Here is a 20,565-nt window from a genome sequence, read left to right on the forward strand (position 1 = left end):
TTCTGGAGTCTTCCCAGGGGAGTCAGTCCTCGTCTCGAATGCGGGCATGCACTTGCGCTTTCCTCCAGAGCGGTAGCAGCAGTGTCACGCAGTCCGCCGCGTGGATCAAAGGATGTATGGTTTTCCCTCGAGTCTTTCACACGAGGCTTTCCCACGAGGCTTTCCCACAGGGCTGTCCCACGTGCACACGTGGTGGGAGTCGATCCTCGGCTTCAACGTCAAGGCAGTGCAGGGAAAACAGGTTCCTCTGGAATGGACTGACACATCTGGGGGACTCTTGGAATGGTGGCAGGACCCTGGAGTTCCTCTCGCCTTTCCTGTGGAGAGAGCCTCCTCTTGAGATGCGACAGGAACGCCGGGAATTCTTTCCCTACGAAACAGGGAAGGGATCCCTCATCTCGAGCTAGGAGGCGGAAACGGGGCTCCCCTGGATGTGTGCGGGACGCCACGTGCTTCCTCTCGTGTGGAGACGGGTATGTCGGGGAACTTCTTGAGTTGCAGCAAGGGTGTGAAGGACCCTTTGGAAGTTCAAGTGGTTAGATGTGATTGGCCTCGAGAAGCCTCAGCGGAAATGGGCCTCATCTCGCCTGGAGGGCAAAACCTCCTGGATTTTCTCGAGTTGCGGCAGTTGCTCAAGACTTACGACGGGGACCTCAGGGACCCGCTCTGGTGGCCTCAGGAAAGGCCAGTCCCCATGCGAGTTCCTCGGGGGCCTCTCGGGATTCCTCTCCCGTCGATGCCGGTGCCTCAGACCTTGTGTGGAGTAGGGGCCGGAACCTGAGGATTCCTCTCCAGTGGTGACATGGATCTTTGGGTACTTCTGGAGTCTCCCCAGGGGAGTCAGTCCTCGTCTCGAATGCGGGCATGCACTTGCGCTTTCCTCCAGAGCGGTAGCAGCAGTGTCACGCAGTCCGCCGCATGGATCAAAGGATCTATGGTTTTCCCTCGAGTCTTTCCCATGAGGGTTTCCCACGAGGCTTTCCCACAGGGCTGTCCCACGTGCACACGTGGTGGGAGTCGATCCTCGGCTTGAATGTCAAGGCAGTGCAGGAAAAACAGGTTCCTCTGGAATGGACTGACACATCTGGGGGACTCTTGGAATGGTGTCTCGACCCTGGAGTTCCTCTCGCCTTTCCTGTGGAGAGCGCCTCCTCTTGAGATGCGACGGGAACGCCGGGAATTCTTTCCCTACGAAACAGGGAAAGGATCCCTCATCTCGAGCTAGGAGGCGGAAACGGGGCTCCCCTGGATGTGTGCGGGAACCCACGTGCTTCCTCTCGTGTGGAGACGGGTATGTCGGGGAACTTCTTGAGTTGCAGCAATGGTGTGAAGGACCCTTTGGAAGTTCCAGTGGTTAGATGTGATTGGCCTTGAGAAGCCTCAGCGGAAATGGGCCTCATCTGGCCTGGAGGGCAAAACCTCCTGGATTTTCTCGAGTTGCGGCAGGTGCTCTCAACTTACGACGGGGACCTCAGGGACCCGCTCTGGTGGCCTCAGGAAAGGCCAGTCCACATGCGAGTTCCTCGGGGGCCTCTCGGGATTCCTCTCCCGTCGATGCCGGGGCCTAAGTCCTTGTGTGGAGTCGGGGCCGGAACCTGAGGATTCCTCTCCAGTGCTGACATGGATATTGGGGTACTTCTGGAGTCTCCCCAGGGGAGTCAGTCCTCGTCTCGAATGCGGGCATGCACTTGCGCCTCCTCCAGAGCGGTAGCAGCAGTGTCACGCAGTCCGCCGCGTGGATCAAAGGATCTATGGTTTTCCCTCGAGTCTTTCCCACGAGGCTTTCCCCCGAGGCTTTCCCACAGGGCTGTCCCACGTGCACACGTGGTGGGAGTCGATCCTCGGCTTGAACGTCAAGGCAGTGCAGGGAAAACAGGTTCCTCTGGAATGGACTGACACATCTGGGGGACTCTTGGAATGGTGGCACGACCCTGGAGTTCCTCTCGCCTTTCCTGTGGAGAGCGCCTCCTCTTGAGATGCGACTGGAACGCAGGGAATTCTTTCCCTACGAAACAGGGAAGTATCCCTCATCTCAAGCTAGGAGGCGGAAACGGGGCTCCCCTGGATGTGTGAGGGACCGAACGTGCTTCCTCTCGAGTGGAGACGGGTATGTCGGGGAACTTCTTGAGTGGCAGCAATGGTGTGAAGGACCCTTTGGAAATTCCATTGGTTAGATGTGATTGGCCTCGAGAAGCCTCAGCGGAAATGGGCCTCATCTCGCCTGGAGGGCAAAACCTCCTGGATTTTCTCGAGTTGCGGCAGGTGCTCTCGATTTACGACGGGGAACTCAGGGAACCGCTCTGGTGGCCTCAGGAAAGGCCAGTCCCCATGCGAGTTCCTCGGGGGCCTCTCGGGATTCCTCTCCCGTCGATGCCAGGGCCTAAGACCTTGTGTGGAGTCGGGGCCGGAACCTGAGGATTCCTCTCCTGTGCTGACATGGATCTTGGGGTACTTCTTGAGTCTCCCCAGGGGAGTCAGTCCTCGTCTCGAATGCGGGCATGCACTTGCGCTTTCCTCCAGAGCGGTAGCAGCAGTGTCACGCAGCCCGCCGCGTGGATCAAAGGATCTATGGTTTTCCCTCGAGTCTTTCCCACGAGGCTTTCCCACGAGGCTTTCCCACAGGGCTGTCCCACGTGCACACGTGGTGGGAGTCGATCCTCGGCTTCAACGTCAAGGCAGTGCAGGGAAAACAGGTTCCTCTGGAATGGACTGACACATCTGGGGGACTCTTGGAATGGTGGCAGGACCCTGGAGTTCCTCTCGCCTTTCCTGTGGAGAGAGCCTCCTCTTGAGATGCGACAGGAACGCCGGGAATTCTTTCCCTACGAAACAGGGAAGGGATCCCTCATCTCGAGCTAGGAGGCGGAAACGGGGCTCCCCTGGATGTGTGCGGGATGCCACGTGCTTCCTCTCGAGTGGAGACGGGTATGTCGGGGAACTTCTTGAGTTGCAGCAAGGGTGTGAAGGACCCTTTGGAAGTTCAAGTGGTTAGATGTGATTGGCCTCGAGAAGCCTCAGCGGAAATGGGCCTCATCTCGCCTGGAGGGCAAAACCTCCTGGATTTTCTCGAGTTGCGGCAGGTGCTCTAGACTTACGACGGGGACTTCAGGGACCCGCTCTGGTGGCCTCAGGAAAGGCCAGTCCCCATGCGAGTTCCTCGGGGGCCTCTCGGGATTCCTCTCCCGTCGATGCCGGGGAGTAAGACCTTGTGTGGAGTCGGGGCCGGAACCTGAGGATTCCTCTCCAGTGCTGACATGGATCTTGGGGTACTTCTGGAGTCTCCCCAGGGGAGTCAGTCCTCATCTCGAATGCTGGCATGCACTTGCGCTTTCCTCCAGAGCGGTAGCAGCAGTGTCACGCAGTCCGCCGCGTGGATCAAAGGATCTATGGTTTTCCCTCGAATCTTTCCCACGATGCTTTCCCACGAGGCTTTCCCACAGGGCTGTCCCACGTGCACACGTGGTGGGAGTCCATCCTCGTCTTGAACGTCAAGGCAGTGCAGGGAAAACAGGTTCCTCTGGAATGGACTGACACATCTGGGGGACTCTTGGAATGGTGGCACGACCCTGGAGTTCCTCTCGCCTTTCCTGTGGAGAGCGCCTCCTCTTGAGATGCGACGGGAACGCCGGGAATTTTTTCCCTACGAAACAGGGAAAGGATCCCTCATCTCGAGCTAGGATGCGGAAACGGGGCTCCCCTGGATGTGTGCGGGACGCCACGTGCTTCCTCTCGTGTGGAGACGGGTATGTCGGGGAACTTCTTGAGTTGCAGCAAGGGTGTGAAGGACCCTTTGGAAGTTCAAGTGGTTAGATGTGATTGGCCTCGAGAAGCCTCAGCGGAAATGGGCCTCATCTGGCCTGGAGGGCAAAACCTCCTGGATTTTCTCGATTTGCGGCAGGTGCTCAAGACTTACGACGGGGACCTCAGGGACCCGCTCTGGTGGCCTCAGGAAAGGCCAGTCCCCATGCGAGTTCCTCGGGGCCCTCTCGGGATTCCTCTCCCGTCGATGCCGGGGCCTAAGACCGTGTGTGGAGTCGGGGCCGGAACCTGAGGATTCCTCTCCAGTGCTGACATGGATCTTGGGGTACTTCTGGAGTCTCCCCAGGGGAGTCAGTCCTCGTCTCGAATGCGGGCATGCACTTGCGCTTTCCTCCAGAGCGGTAGCAGCAGTGTCACGCAGTCCGCCGCGTGGATCAAAGGATCTATGGTTTTCCCTCGAGTCTTTCCCACGAGGCTTTCCCACGAGGCTTTCCCACAGGGCTGTCCCACGTGCACACGTGGTGGGAGTCGATCCTCGGCTTGAACGTCAAGGCAGTGCAGGGAAAACAGGTTCCTCTGGAATGGACTGACACATCTGGGGGACTCTTGGAATGGTGGCACGACCCTGGAGTTCCTCTCGCCTTTCCTGTGGAGAGCGCCTCCTCTTGAGATCCGACGGGAACGCCGGGAATTCTTTCCCTACGAAACAGGGAAAGGATCCCTCATCTCGAGCTAGGAGGCGGAAACGGGGCTCCCCTGGATGTGTGCGGGACCCCACGTGCTTCCTCTCGAGTGGAGACGGGTATGTCGGGGAACTTCTTGAGTTGCAGCAAGGGTGTGAAGGACCCTTTGGAAGTTCCAGTGGTTAGATGTGATTGGCCTCGAGAAGCCTCAGCGGAAATGGGCCTCATCTCGCCTGGAGGGCAAAACCTCCTGGATTTTCTCGAGTTGCGGCAGGTGCTCTCGACTTACGACGGGGACCTCAGGGACCCGCTCTGGTGGCCTCAGGAAAGGCCAGTCCCCATGCGAGTTCCTCGGGGGCCTCTCGGGATTCCTATCCCGTCGATGCCGGGGCCTAAGACCTTGTGTGGAATCGGGGCCGGAACCTGAGGATTCCTCTCCAGTGCTGACATGGATCTTGGGGTACTTCTCGAGTCTCCCCAGGGGAGTCAGTCCTCGTCTCGAATGCGGGCATGCACTTGCGCTTTCCTCCAGAGCGGTAGCAGCAGTGTCACGCAGTCCGCCGCGTGGATCAAAGGATCTATGGTTTTCCCTCGAGTCTTTCCCACGAGGCTTTCCCACGAGGCTTTCCCACAGGGCTGTCCCACGTGCACACGTGGTGGGAGTCGATCCTCGGCTTGAACGTCAAGGCAGTGCAGGGAAAACAGGTTCCTCTGGAATGGACTGACACATCTGGGGGACTCTTGGAATGGTGTCTCGACCCTGGAGTTCCTCTCGCCTTTCCTGTGGAGAGCGCCTCCTCTTGAGATGCGACGGGAACGCCGGGAATTCTTTCCCTACGAAACAGGAAAAGGATCCCTCATCTCGAGCTAGGAGGCGGAAACGGGGCTCCCCTGGATGTGTGCGGGACCCCACGTGCTTCCTCTCGAGTGGAGACGGGTATGTCGGGGAACTTCTTGAGTGGCAGCAATGGTGTGAAGGACCCTTTGGAAGTTCCAGTGGTTAGATGTGATTGGCCTCGAGAAGCCTCAGCGGAAATGGGCCTCATCTCGCCTGGAGGGCAAAACCTCCTGGATTTTCTCGAGTTGCGGCAGGTGCTCTCGATTTACGACGGGGAACTCAGGGAACCGCTCTGGTGGCCTCAGGAAAGGCCAGTCCACATGCGAGTTCCTCGGGGGCCTCTCGGGATTCCTCTCCCGTCGATGCCAGGGCCTAAGACCTTGTGTGGAGTCGGGGCCGGAACCTGAGGATTCCTCTCCTGTGCTGACATGGATCTTGGGGAATTTCTGGAGTCTCCCCAGGGGAGTCAGTCCTCTTCTGGAATGCGGGCATGCACTTGCGCTTTCCTCCAGAGCGGTAGCAGCAGTGTCACGCAGCCCGCCGCGTGGATCAAAGGATCTATGGTTTTCCCTCGAGTCTTTCCCACGAGGCTTTCCCACGAGGCTTTCCCACAGGGCTGTCCCACGTGCACACGTGGTGGGAGTCGATACTCGGCTTCAACGTCAAGGCAGTGCAGGGAAAACAGGTTCCTCTGGAATGGGCTGACACATCTGGGGGACTCTTGGAATGGTGGCAGGACCCTGGAGTTCCTCTCGCCTTTCCTGTGGAGAGCGCCTCCTCTTGAGATGCGACGGGAACGCCGGGAATTCTTTCCCTACGAAACAGGGAAGGGATCCCTCATCTCGAGCTAGGAGGCGGAAACGGGGCTCCCCTGGATGTGTGCGGGACCCCAGGTGCTTCCTCTCGAGTGGAGACGGGTATGTCGGGGAACTTCTTGAGTTGCAGCAAGGGTGTGAAGGACCCTTTGGAAGTTCCAGTGATTAGATGTGATAGGCCACGAGAAGCCTCAGCGGAAATGGGCCTCATCTCGCCAGGAGGGCAAAACCTCCTGGATTTTCTCGAGTTGCGGCACGTGCTCTCGACTGACGACGGGGACCTCAGGGACCCGCTCTGGTGGCCTCAGGAAAGGCCAGTCCCCATGCGAGTTCCTCGGGGGCCTCTCGGGATTCCTCTCCCGTCGATCCCGGGGCATAAGACCTTGTGTGGAGTCGGGGCCGGAACCTGAGGATTCCTCTCCAGTGCTGACATGGATCTTTGGGTACTTCTGGAGTCTCCCCAGGGGAGTCAGTCCTCGTCTCGAATGCGGGCATGCACTTGCGCTTTCCTCCAGAGCGGTAGCAGCAGTGTCACGCAGTCCGCCGCATGGATCAAAGGATCTATGGTTTTCCCTCGAGTCTTTCCCACGAGGCTTTCCCACGAGGCTTTCCCACAGGGCTGTCCCACGTGCACACGTGGTGGGAGTCGATCCTCGGCTTGAATGTCAAGGCAGTGCAGGGAAAACAGGTTCCTCTGGAATGGACTGACACATCTGGGGGACTCTTGGAATGGTGTCTCGACCCTGGATTTCCTCTCGCCTTTCCTGTGGAGAGCGCCTCCTCTTGAGATGCGACGGGAACGCCGGGAATTCTTTCCCTACGAAACAGGGAAAGGATCCCTCATCTCGAGCTAGGAGACGGAAACGGGGCTCCCCTGGATGTGTGCGGGAACCCACGTGCTTCCTCTCGTGTGGAGACGGGTATGTCGGGGAACTTCTTGAGTTGCAGCAATGGTGTGAAGGACCCTTTGGAAGTTCCAGTGGTTAGATGTGATTGGCCTTGAGAAGCCTCAGCGGAAATGGGCCTCATCTGGCCTGGAGGGCAAAACCTCCTGGATTTTCTCGAGTTGCGGCAGGTGCTCTCAACTTACGACGGGGACCTCAGGGACCCGCTCTGGTGGCCTCAGGAAAGGCCAGTCCCCATGCGAGTTCCTCGGGGGCCTCTCGGGATTCCTCTCCCGTCGATGCCGGGGCCTAAGTCCTTGTGTGGAGTCGGGGCCGGAACATGAGGATTCCTCTCCAGTGCTGACATGGATCTTGGGGTACTTCTGGAGTCTCACCAGGGGCGTCAGTCCTCGTCTCGAATGCGGGCATGCACTTGCGCCTCCTCCAGAGTGGTAGCAGCAGTGTCACGCAGTCCGCCGCGTGGATCAAAGGATCTATGGTTTTCCCTCGAGTCTTTCCCACGAGGCTTTCCCACGAGGCTTTCCCACAGGGCTGTCCCACGTGCACACGTGGTGGGAGTCGATCCTCGGCTTCAACGTCAAGGCAGTGCAGGGAAAACAGGTTCCTCTGGAATGGACTGACACATCTGGGGGACTCTTGGAATGGTGGCAGGACCCTGGAGTTCCTCTCGCCTTTCCTGTGGAGAGAGCCTCCTCTTGAGATGCGACAGGAACGCCGGGAATTCTTTCCCTACGAAACAGGGAAGGGATCCCTCATCTCGAGCTAGGAGGCGGAAACGGGGCTCCCCTGGATGTGTGCGGGACGCCACGTGCTTCCTCTCGAGTGGAGACGGGTATGTCGGGGAACTTCTTGAGTTGCAGCAAGGGTGTGAAGGACCCTTTGGAAGTTTAAGTGGTTAGATGTGATTGGCCTCGAGAAGCCTCAGCGGAAATGGGCCTCATCTCGCCTGGAGGGCAAAACCTCCTGGATTTTCTCGAGTTGCGGCAGGTGCTCTCGACTTACGACGGGGACCTCAGGGACCCGCTCTGGTGGCCTCAGGAAAGGCCAGTCCCCATGCGAGTTCCTCGGGGCCCTCTCGGGATTCCTCTCCCGTCGATGCCGGGGCCTAAGACCTTGTGTGTAGTCGGGGCCGGAACCTGAGGATTCCTCTCCAGTGCTGACATGGGTCTTGGGGTACTTCTGGAGTCTCCCCAGGGGAGTCAGTCCTCGTCTCGAATGCGGGCATGCACTTGCGCTTTCCTCCAGAGCGGTAGCAGCAGTGTCACGCAGTCCGCCGCGTGGATCAAAGGATCTATGGTTTTCCCTCGAGTCTTTCCCACGAGGCTTTCCCACGAGGCTTTCCCATAGGGCTGTCCCACGTGCACACGTGGTGGGAGTCGATCCTCGGCTTGAACGTCAAGGCAGTGCAGGGAAAACAGGTTCCTCTGGAATGGACTGACACATCTGGGGGACTCTTGGAATGGTGGCACGACCCTGGAGTTCCTCTCGCCTTTCCTGTGGAGAGCGCCTCCTCTTGAGATGCGACGAGAACGCCGGGAATTCTTTCCCTACGAAACAGGGAAAGGATACCTCATCTCGAGCTAGGAGGCGGAAACGGGGCTCCCCTGGATATGTGCGGGACCCACGTGATTCCTCTCGAGTGGAGACGGGTATGTCGGGGAACTTCTTGAGTTGCAGCAATGGTGTGAAGGACCCTTTGGAAGTTCCAGTGGTTAGATGTGATTGGCCTCGAGAAGCCTCAGCGGAAATGGGCCTCATCTCGCCTGGAGGGCAAAACCTCCTGGATTTTCTCGAGTTGCGGCAGGCGCTCTCGACTTACGACGGGGACCTCAGGGACCCGCTCTGGTGGCCTCAGGAAAGGCCAGTCCCCATGCGAGTTCCTCGGACCGTCTCGGGATTCCTCTCCCGTCGATGCCGCGGCCCAAGACCTTGTGTGGTATCGGGGCCGGAACCTGAGGATTCCTCTCCAGTGCTGACATGGATCTTGGGGTACTTCTGGAGTCTCCCCTGGGGAGTCAGTCCTCGTCTCCAATGCGGGCATGCACTTGCGCTTTCCTCCAGAGCGGTAGCAGCAGTGTCACGCAGTCCGCCGCATGGATCAAAGGATCTATGGTTTTCCCTCGAGTCTTTCCCACGAGGCTTTCCCACGAGGCTTTCCCACAGGGCTGTCCCACGTGCACACGTGGTGGGAGTCGATCCTCGGCTTGAATGTCAAGGCAGTGCAGGGAAAACAGGTTCCTCTGGAATGGACTGACACATCTGGGGGACTCTTGGAATGGTGTCTCGACCCTGGATTTCCTCTCGCCTTTCCTGTGGAGAGCGCCTCCTCTTGAGATGCGACGGGAACGCCGGGAATTCTTTCCCTACGAAACAGGGAAAGGATCCCTCATCTCGAGCTAGGAGACGGAAACGGGGCTCCCCTGGATGTGTGCGGGAACCCACGTGCTTCCTCTCGTGTGGAGACGGGTATGTCGGGGAACTTCTTGAGTTGCAGCAATGGTGTGAAGGACCCTTTGGAAGTTCCAGTGGTTAGATGTGATTGGCCTTGAGAAGCCTCAGCGGAAATGGGCCTCATCTGGCCTGGAGGGCAAAACCTCCTGGATTTTCTCGAGTTGCGGCAGGTGCTCTCAACTTACGACGGGGACCTCAGGGACCCGCTCTGGTGGCCTCAGGAAAGGCCAGTCCCCATGCGAGTTCCTCGGGGGCCTCTCGGGATTCCTCTCCCGTCGATGCCGGGGCCTAAGTCCTTGTGTGGAGTCGGGGCCGGAACATGAGGATTCCTCTCCAGTGCTGACATGGATCTTGGGGTACTTCTGGAGTCTCACCAGGGGCGTCAGTCCTCGTCTCGAATGCGGGCATGCACTTGCGCCTCCTCCAGAGTGGTAGCAGCAGTGTCACGCAGTCCGCCGCGTGGATCAAAGGATCTATGGTTTTCCCTCGAGTCTTTCCCACGAGGCTTTCCCACGAGGCTTTCCCACAGGGCTGTCCCACGTGCACACGTGGTGGGAGTCGATCCTCGGCTTCAACGTCAAGGCAGTGCAGGGAAAACAGGTTCCTCTGGAATGGACTGACACATCTGGGGGACTCTTGGAATGGTGGCAGGACCCTGGAGTTCCTCTCGCCTTTCCTGTGGAGAGAGCCTCCTCTTGAGATGCGACAGGAACGCCGGGAATTCTTTCCCTACGAAACAGGGAAGGGATCCCTCATCTCGAGCTAGGAGGCGGAAACGGGGCTCCCCTGGATGTGTGCGGGACGCCACGTGCTTCCTCTCGAGTGGAGACGGGTATGTCGGGGAACTTCTTGAGTTGCAGCAAGGGTGTGAAGGACCCTTTGGAAGTTTAAGTGGTTAGATGTGATTGGCCTCGAGAAGCCTCAGCGGAAATGGGCCTCATCTCGCCTGGAGGGCAAAACCTCCTGGATTTTCTCGAGTTGCGGCAGGTGCTCTCGACTTACGACGGGGACCTCAGGGACCCGCTCTGGTGGCCTCGGGAAAGGCCAGTCCCCATGCGAGTTCCTCGGGGCCCTCTCGGGATTCCTCTCCCGTCGATGCCGGGGCCTAAGACCTTGTGTGTAGTCGGGGCCGGAACCTGAGGATTCCTCTCCAGTGCTGACATGGGTCTTGGGGTACTTCTGGAGTCTCCCCAGGGGAGTCAGTCCTCGTCTCGAATGCGGGCATGCACTTGCGCTTTCCTCCAGAGCGGTAGCAGCAGTGTCACGCAGTCCGCCGCGTGGATCAAAGGATCTATGGTTTTCCCTCGAGTCTTTCCCACGAGGCTTTCCCACGAGGCTTTCCCATAGGGCTGTCCCACGTGCACACGTGGTGGGAGTCGATCCTCGGCTTGAACGTCAAGGCAGTGCAGGGAAAACAGGTTCCTCTGGAATGGACTGACACATCTGGGGGACTCTTGGAATGGTGGCACGACCCTGGAGTTCCTCTCGCCTTTCCTGTGGAGAGCGCCTCCTCTTGAGATGCGACGAGAACGCCGGGAATTCTTTCCCTACGAAACAGGGAAAGGATACCTCATCTCGAGCTAGGAGGCGGAAACGGGGCTCCCCTGGATATGTGCGGGACCCACGTGATTCCTCTCGAGTGGAGACGGGTATGTCGGGGAACTTCTTGAGTTGCAGCAATGGTGTGAAGGACCCTTTGGAAGTTCCAGTGGTTAGATGTGATTGGCCTCGAGAAGCCTCAGCGGAAATGGGCCTCATCTCGCCTGGAGGGCAAAACCTCCTGGATTTTCTCGAGTTGCGGCAGGTGCTCTCGACTTACGACGGGGACCTCAGGGACCCGCTCTGGTGGCCTCAGGAAAGGCCAGTCCCCATGCGAGTTCCTCGGACCGTCTCGGGATTCCTCTCCCGTCGATGCCGCGGCCCAAGACCTTGTGTGGTATCGGGGCCGGAACCTGAGGATTCCTCTCCAGTGCTGACATGGATCTTGGGGTACTTCTGGAGTCTCCCCTGGGGAGTCAGTCCTCGTCTCCAATGCGGGCATGCACTTGCGCTTTCCTCCAGAGCGGTAGCAGCAGTGTCACGCAGTCCGCCGCGTGGATCAAAGGATCTATGGTTTTCCCTCGAGTCTTTCCCACGAGGCTTTCCCACGAGGCTTTCCCACAGGGCTGTCCCACGTGCACACGTGGTGGGAGTCGATCCTCGGCTTGAACGTCAAGGCAGTGCAGGGAAAACAGGTTCCTCTGGAATGGACTGACACATCTGGGGGACTCTTGGAATGGTGTCACGACCCTGGAGTTCCTCTCGCCTTTCCTGTGGAGAGCGCCTCCTCTTGAGATGTGACCGGAACGCCGGGAATTCTTTCCCTACGAAACAGGGAAGGATCCCTCATCTCGAGCTAGGAGGCGGAAACCGGGTTCCCTGGATGTGTGAGCGACCCCATGTGCTTCCTCTCGAGTGGAGACGGGTATGTCGGGGAACTTCTTGAGTTGCAGCAATGGTGTGAAGGAGCCTTTGGAAGTTCCAGTGGTTAGATGTGATTGGCCTCGAGAAGCCTCAGCGGAAATGGGCCTCACCTCGCCTGGAGGGCAAAACCTCCTAGATTTTCTCGAGTTGCGGCAGGTGCTCTCGACTTACCACGGGGACCTCAGGGAACCGATCTGGTGGCCTCAGGAAAGGCAAGTCCCCATGCGAGTTCCTCGGGGGCGTCTCGGGATTCCTCTCCCGTCGATGCCGGGGCCTAAGACCTTGTGTGGAGTCGGGGCCGGAACCTGAGGATTCCTCTCCAGTGCTGACATGGATCTTGGGGTACTTCTGGAGTCTCCCCAGGGGAGTCAGTCCTCGTCTCGAATGCGGGCATGCACTTGCACTTTCCTCCAGAGCGGTAGCAGCAGTGTCACGCAGTCCGCCGCGTGGATCAAAGGATCTATGGTTTTCCCTCGAGTCTTTCCCACGAGGCTTTCCCACGAGGCTTTCCCACAGGCCTGTCCCACGTGCACACGTGGTGGGAGTCGATCCTCGGCTTGAACGTCAAGGCAGTGCAGGGAAAACAGGTTCCTCTGGAATGGACTGACACATCTGGGGGACTCTTGGAATGGTGTCACGACCCTGGAGTTCCTCTCGCCTTTCCTGTGGAGAGCGCCTCCTCTTGAGATGCGACGGGAACGCCGGGAATTCCTTCCCTACGAAACAGGGAAAGGATCCCTCATCTCGAGCTAGGTGGCGGAAACGGGGCTCCCCTGGATGTGTGCGGGACACCACGTGCTTCCTCTCGAGTGGAGACGGGTATGTCGGGGAACTTCTTGAGTTGCAGCAAGGGTGTGAAGGACCCTTTGGAAGTTCCAGTGGTTAGATGTGATTGGCCTCGAGAAGCCTCAGCGGAAATGGGCCTCATCTCGCCTGGAGGGCAAAACCGCCTGGATTTTCTCGAGTTGCGGCAGGTGCTCTCGACTTACGACGGGGACCTCAGGGACCCGCTCTGGTGGCCTCAGGAAAGGCCAGTCCCCATGCGAGTTCCTCAGGGGCCTCTCGGGATTCCTCTCCCGTCGATGCCGGGGCCTAAGACCTTGTGTGGAGTCGGGGCCGGAACCTGAGGATTCCTCTCCAGTGCTGACATGGATCTTGGGGTACTTCTGGAGTCTCCCCAAGGAAGTCAGTCCTCGTCTCGAATGCGGGCATGCACTTGCGCTTTCCTCCAGAGCGGTAGCAGCAGTGTCACGCAGTCCGCCGCGTGGATCAAAGGATCTATGGTTTTCCCTCGAGTCTTTCCCACGAGGCTTTCCCACGAGGCTTTCCCACAGGGCTGTCCCACGTGCACACGTGGTGGGAGTCGATCCTCGGCTTGAACGTCAAGGCAGTGCAGGGAAAACAGGTTCCTCTGGAATGGACTGACACATCTGGGGGACTCTTAGAATGGTGGCACGACCCTGGAGTTCCTCTAGCCTTTCCTGTGGAGAGCGCCTCCTCTTGAGATGCGACGAGAACGCCGGGAATTCTTTCCCTACGAAACAGGGAAAGGATCCCTCATCTCGAGCTAGGAGGCGGAAACGGGGCTCCCCTGGATATGTGCGGGACCCACGTGCTTCCTCTCGAGTGGAGACGGGTATGTCGGGGAACTTCTTGAGTTGCAGCAAGGGTGTGAAGGACCCTTTGGAAGTTCCAGTGGTTAGACGTGATTAGCCTCGAGAAGCCTCAGTGGAAATGGGCCTCATCTCGCCTGGAGGGCAAAACCTCCTGCATTTTTTCGAGTTGCGGCAGGTGCTCTCGACTTACGACGGGGACCACAGGGACCCGCTCTGGTGGCCTCAGGAAAGGCCAGTCCCCATGCGAGTTCCTCGGGGGCCTCTCGGGATTCCTCTCCCTTCGATGCCGGGGCCTAAGACCTTGTGTGGAGTCGGGGCAGGAACCTGAGGATTCCTCTCCAGGGCTGACATGGATCTTGGGGTACTTCTTGAGTCTCCCCAGGGGAGTCAGTCCTCGTCTCGAATGCGGGCATGCACTTGCACTTTCCTCCAGAGCGGTAGCAGCAGTGTCACGCAGTCCGCCGCGTGGATCAAAGGATCTATGGTTTTCCCTCGAGTCTTTCCCACGAGGCTTTCCCACGAGGCTTTCCCACAGGGCTGTCCCACGTGCACACGTGGTGGGAGTCGATCCTCGGCTTGAACGTCAAGGCAGTGCAGGGAAAACAGGTTCCTCTGGAATGGACTGACACATCTGGGGGACTCTTGGAATGGTGTCACGACCCTGGAGTTCCTCTCGCCTTTCCTGTGGAGAGCGCCTCCTCTTGAGATGCGACGGGAACGCCGGGAATTCCTTCCCTACGAAAAAGGGAAAGGATCCCTCATCTCGAGCTAGGTGGCGGAAACGGGGCTCCCCTGGATGTGTGCGGGACACCACGTGCTTCCTCTCGAGTGGAGACGGGTATGTCGGGGAACTTTTTGAGTTGCAGCAAGGGTGTGAAGGACCCTTTGGAAGTTCCAGTGGTTAGATGTGATTGGCCTCGAGAAGCCTCAGCGGAAATGGGCCTCATCTCGCCTGGAGGGCAAAACCTCCTGGATTTTCTCGAGTTGCGGCAGGTGCTCTCGACTTACGACGGGGACCTCAGGGACCCGCTCTGGTGGCCTCAGGAAAGGCCAGTCCCCATGCGAGTTCCTCGGACCGTCTCGGGATTCCTCTCCCGTCGATGCCGGGGCCTAAGACCTTGCGTGGAGTCGGGGCCGGAACCTGAGGATTCCTCTCCAGTGCTGACATGGATCTTGGGGTACTTCTGGAGTCTCCCCAGGGGAGTCAGTCCTCGTCTCGAATGCGGGCATGCACTTGCGCTTTCCTCCAGAGCCGTAGCAGCAGTGTCACGCAGTCCGCCGCGTGGATCAAAGGATCTATGGTTTTCCCTCGAGTCTTTCCCACGAGGCTTTCCCACGAGGCTTTCCCACAGGGCTGTCCCACGTGCACACGTGGTGGGAGTCGATCCTCGGCTTGAACGTCAAGGCAGTGCAGGGAAAACAGTTTCCTCTGGAATGGACTGACACATCTGGGGGACTCTTGGAATGGTGTCTCGACCCTGGAGTTCCTCTCGCCTTTCCTGTGGAGAGCGCCTCCTCTTGAGATGCGACGGGAACGCCGGGAATTCTTTCCCTACGAAACAGGAAAAGGATCCCTCATCTCGAGCTAGGAGGCGGAAACGGGGCTCCCCTGGATGTGTGCGGGACCCACGTGCTTCCTCTCGAGTGGAGACGGGTATGTCGGGGAACTTCTTGAGTTGCAGCAAGGGTGTGAAGGACCCTTTGGAAGTTCCAGTGGTTAACGTGATTAGCCTCGAGAATCCTCAGCGGAAATGGGCCTCATCTCGCCTGGAGGGCAAAACCGCCTGGAGTTTCTCGAGTTGCGGCAGGTGCTCTCGACTTACGACGGGGACCTCAGGGACCCGCTCTGGTGGCCTCAGGAAAGGCCAGTCCCCATGCGAGTTCCTCGGGGGCGTCTCGGGATTCCTCTCCCGTCGATGCCGGGGCCTAAGACCTTGTGTGGAGTCGGGGCCGGAACCTGAGGATTCCTCTCCAGTGCTGACATGGATCTTGGGGTACTTCTGCAGTCTCCTCAGGGGAGTCAGTCCTCGCTTCGAATGCGGGCATGCACTTGCACTTTCCTCCAGAGCGGTAGCAGCAGTGTCACGCAGTCCGCCGCGTGGATCAAAGGATCTATGGTTTTCCCTCGAGTCTTTCCCACGAGGCTTTCCCACGAGGCTTTCCCACAGGGCTGTCCCACGTGCACACGTGGTGGGAGTCGATCCTCGGCTTGAACGTCAAGGCAGTGCAGGGAAAACAGGTTCCTCTGGAATGGACTGACACATCTGGGGGACTCTTGGAATGGTGTCACGACCCTGGAGTTCCTCTCGCCTTTCCTGTTGAGAGCGCCTCCTCTTGAGATGCGACGGGAACGCCGGGAATTCTTTCCCTACGAAACAGGGAAAGGATCCCTCATCTCGAGCTAGGAGGCGGAAACGGGGCTCCCCTGGATGTGTGCGGGAACCCACGTGCTTCCTCTCGAGTGCAGACGGGTATGTCGGGGAACTTCTTGAGTTGCAGCAATGGTGTGAAGGACCCTTTGGAAGTTCCAGTGGTTAGATGTGATTGGCCTCGAGAAGCCTCAGCGGAAATGGGCCTCATCTCGCCTGGAGGGCAAAACCTCCTGGATTTTCTCGAGTTGCGGCAGGTGCTCTCGACTTACGACGGGGACCTCAGGGACCCGCTCTGGTGGCCTCAGGAAAGGCCAGTCCCCATGCGGGTTCCTCGGGGTCCTCTCGGGATTCCTCTCCCGTCGATGACGGGGCCTAAGACCTTGTGTGGAGTCGGGGCCGGAACCTGAGGATTCCTCTCCAGTGCTGACATGGATCTTGGGGTACTTCTCGAGTCTCCCCAGGGGAGTCAGTCCTCGTCTCGAATGCGGGCATGCACTTCGCTTTCCTCCAGAGCGGTAGCAGCAGTGTCACGCAGTCCGCCTCGTGGATCAAAGGATCTATGGTTTTCCCTCGAGTCTTTCCCACGAGGCTTTCCCACGAGGCTTTCCCACAGGGCTGTCCCACGTGCACACGTGGTGGGAGTCGATCCTCGGCTTGAACGTCAAGGCAGTGCAGGGAAAACAGGTTCCTCTGGAATGGACTGACACATCTGGGGGACTCTTGGAATGGTGTCACGACCCTGGAGTTCCTCTCGCCTTTCCTGTGGAGAGCGCCTCCTCTTGAGATGCGACTGGAACGCCGGGAATTCTTTCCCTACGAAACAGGGAAGGATCCCTCATCTCGAGCTAGGAGGCGGAAACGGGGCTCCCCTGGATGTGTGAGGGACCCCACGTGCTTCCTCTCGAGTGGAGACGGGTATGTCGGGGAACTTCTTGAGTGGCAGCAATGGTGTGAAGGACCCTTTGGAAGTTCCAGTGGTTAGATGTGATTGGCCTCGAGAAGCCTCAGCGGAAATGGGCCTCATCTCGCCTGCAGGGCAAAACCTCCTGGATTTTCTCGAGTTGCGGCAGGTGCTCTCGACTTACGACGGGGACCTCAGGGAACCGCTCTGGTGGCCTCAGGAAAGGCCAGTCCCCATGCGAGTTCCTCGGGGGCCTCTCGGGATTCCTCTCCCGTCGATGCCGGGGCCTAAGACCTTGTGTGGAGTCGGGGCCGGAACCTGAGGATTCCTCTCCAGTGCTGACATGTATCTTGGGGTACTTCTGCAGTCTCCCCAGGGGAGTCAGTCCTCGTTTCGAATGCGGGCATGCACTTGCACTTTCCTCCAGAGCGGTAGCAGCAGTGTCCCGCAGTCCGGCGCGTGGATCAAAGGATCTATGGTTTTCCCTCGAGTCTTTCCCACGAGGCTTTCCCACGAGGCTTTCCCACAGGGCTGTCCCACGTGCACACGTGGTGGGAGTCGATCCTCGGCTTGAACGTCAAGGCAGTGCAGGGAAAACAGGTTCCTCTGGAATGGACTGACACATCTGGGGGACTCGTGGAATGGTGTCACGACCCTGGAGTTCCTCTCGCCTTTCCTGTTGAGAGCGCCTCCTCTTGAGATGCGACGGGAACGCCGGGAATTCTTTCCCTACGAAACAGGGAAAGGATCCCTCATCTCGAGCTAGGAGGCGGAAACGGGGCTCCCCTGGATGTGTGCGGGAACCCACGTGCTTCCTCTCGAGTGCAGACGGGTATGTCGGGGAACTTCTTGAGTTGCAGCAATGGTGTGAAGGACCCTTTGGAAGTTCCAGTGGTTAGATGTGATTGGCCTCGAGAAGCCTCAGAGGAAATGGGCCTCATCTCGCCTGGAGGGCAAAACCTCCTGGATTTTCTCGAGTTGCGGCAGGTGCTCTCGACTTACGACGGGGACCTCAGGGACCCGCTCTGGTGGCCTCAGGAAAGGCCAGTCCCCATGCGAGTTCCTCGGGGTCCTCTCGGGATTCCTCTCCCGTCGATGACAGGGCCTAAGACCTTGTGTGGAGTCGGGGCCGGAACCTGAGGATTCCTCTCCAGTGCTGACATGGATCTTGGGGTACTTCTCGAGTCTCCCCAGGGGAGTCAGTCCTCGTCTCGAATGCGGGCATGCACTTCGCTTTCCTCCAGAGCGGTTGCAGCAGTGTCACGCAGTCCGCCGCGTGGATCAAAGGATCTATGGTTTTCCCTCGAGTCTTTCCCACGAGGCTTTCCCACGAGGCTTTCCCACAGGGCTGTCCCACGTGCACACGTGGTGGGAGTCGATCCTCGGCTTGAACGTCAAGGCAGTGCAGGGAAAACAGGTTCCTCTCGAATGGACTGACACATCTGGGGGACTCTTGGAATGGTGTCACGACCCTGGAGTTCCTCTCGCCTTTCCTGTGGAGAGCGCCTCCTCTTGAGATGCGACTGAAACGCCGGGAATTCTTTCCCTACGAAACAGGGAAGGATCCCTCATCTCGAGCTAGGAGGCGGAAACGGGGCTCCCCTGGATGTGTGAGGGACCCCACGTGCTTCCTCTCGAGTGGAGACGGGTATGTCGGGGAACTTCTTGAGTGGCAGCAATGGTGTGAAGGACCCTTTGGAAGTTCCAGTGGTTAGATGTGATTGGCCTCGAGAAGCCTCAGCGGAAATGGGCCTCATCTCGCCTGCAGGGCAAAACCTCCTGGATTTTCTCGAGTTGCGGCAGGTGCTCTCGACTTACGACGGGGACCTCAGGGAACCGCTCTGGTGGCCTCAGGAAAGGCCAGTCCCCATGCGAGTTCCTCGGGGGCGTCTCGGGATTCCTCTCCCGTCGATGCCGGGGCCTAAGACCTTGTGTGGAGTCGGGGCCGGAACCTGAGGATTCCTCTCCAGTGCTGACATGGATCTTGGGGTACTTCTGCAGTCTCCCCAGGGGAGTCAGTCCTCGTTTCGAATGCGGGCATGCACTTGCACTTTCCTCCAGAGCGGTAGCAGCAGTGTCCCGCAGTCCGCCGCGTGGATCAAAGGATCTATGGTTTTCCCTCGAGTCTTTCCCACGAGGCTTTCCCACGAGGCTTTCCCACAGGGCTGTCCCACGTGCACACGTGGTGGGAGTCGATCCTCGGCTTGAACGTCAAGGCAGTGCAGGGAAAACAGGTTCCTCTGGAATGGACTGACACATCTGGGGGACTCTTGGAATGGTGTCACGACCCTGGAGTTCCTCTCGCCTTTCCTGTTGAGAGCGCCTCCTCTTGAGATGCGACGGGAACGCCGGGAATTCTTTCCCTAGGAAACAGGGAAAGGATCCCTCATCTCGAGCTAGGAGGCGGAAACGGGGCTCCCCTGGATGTGTGCGGGAACCCACGTGCTTCCTCTCGAGTGCAGACGGGTATGTCGGGGAACTTCTTGAGTTGCAGCAATGGTGTGAAGGACCCTTTGGAAGTTCCAGTGGTTAGATGTGATTGGCCTCGAGAAGCCTCAGCGGAAATGGGCCTCATCTCGCCTGGAGGGCAAAACCTCCTGGATTTTCTCGAGTTGCGGCAGGTGCTCTCGACTTACGACGGGGACCTCAGGGACCCGCTCTGGTGGCCTCAGGAAAGGCCAGTCCCCATGCGAGTTCCTCGGGGTCCTCTCGGGATTCCTCTCCCGTCGATGACAGGGCCTAAGACCTTGTGTGGAGTCGGGGCCGGAACCTGAGGATTCCTCTCCAGTGCTGACATGGATCTTGGGGTACTTCTCGAGTCTCCCCAGGGGAGTCAGTCCTCGTCTCGAATGCGGGCATGCACTTCGCTTTCCTCCAGAGCGGTAGCAGCAGTGTCACGCAGTCCGCCGCGTGGATCAAAGGATCTATGGTTTTCCCTCGAGTCTTTCCCACGAGGCTTTCCCACGAGGCTTTCCCACAGGGCTGTCCCACGTGCACACGTGGTGGGAGTCGATCCTCGGCTTGAACGTCAAGGCAGTGCAGGGAAAACAGGTTCCTCTGGAATGGACTGACACATCTGGGGGACTCTTGGAATGGTGTCACGACCCTGGAGTTCCTCTCGCCTTTCCTGTGGAGAGCGCCTCCTCTTGAGATGCGACTGGAACGCCGGGAATTCTTTCCCTACGAAACAGGGAAGGATCCCTCATCTCGAGCTAGGAGGCGGAAACGGGGCTCCCCTGGATGTGTGAGGGACCCCACGTGCTTCCTCTCGAGTGGAGACGGGTATGTCGGGGAACTTCTTGAGTGGCAGCAATGGTGTGAAGGACCCTTTGGAAGTTCCAGTGGTTAGATGTGATTGGCCTCGAGAAGCCTCAGCGGAAATGGGCCTCATCTCGCCTGGAGGGCAAAACCTCCTGGATTTTCTCGAGTTGCGGCTGGTGCTCTCGACTTACGACGGGGACCTCAGGGAACCGCTCTGGTGGCCTCAGGAAAGGCCAGTCCCCATGCGAGTTCCTCGGGGGCGTCTCGGGATTCCTCTCCCGTCGATGCCGGGGCCTAAGACCTTGTGTGGATTCGGGGCCGGAACCTGAGGATTCCTCTCCAGTGCTGACATGGATCTTGGGGTACTTCTGGAGTCTCCCCAGGGGAGTCAGTCCTCGTCTCGAATGCGGGCATGCACTTGCGCTTTCCTCCAGAGCGGTAGCAGCAGTGTCACACAGTCCGCCGCGTGGATCAAAGGATCTATGGTTTTCCCTCGAGTCT

This window comes from Ovis canadensis, chromosome 15, assembly GCF_042477335.2.
Source record: "Ovis canadensis isolate MfBH-ARS-UI-01 breed Bighorn chromosome 15, ARS-UI_OviCan_v2, whole genome shotgun sequence".
NCBI lineage: Eukaryota > Metazoa > Chordata > Mammalia > Artiodactyla > Bovidae > Ovis > Ovis canadensis.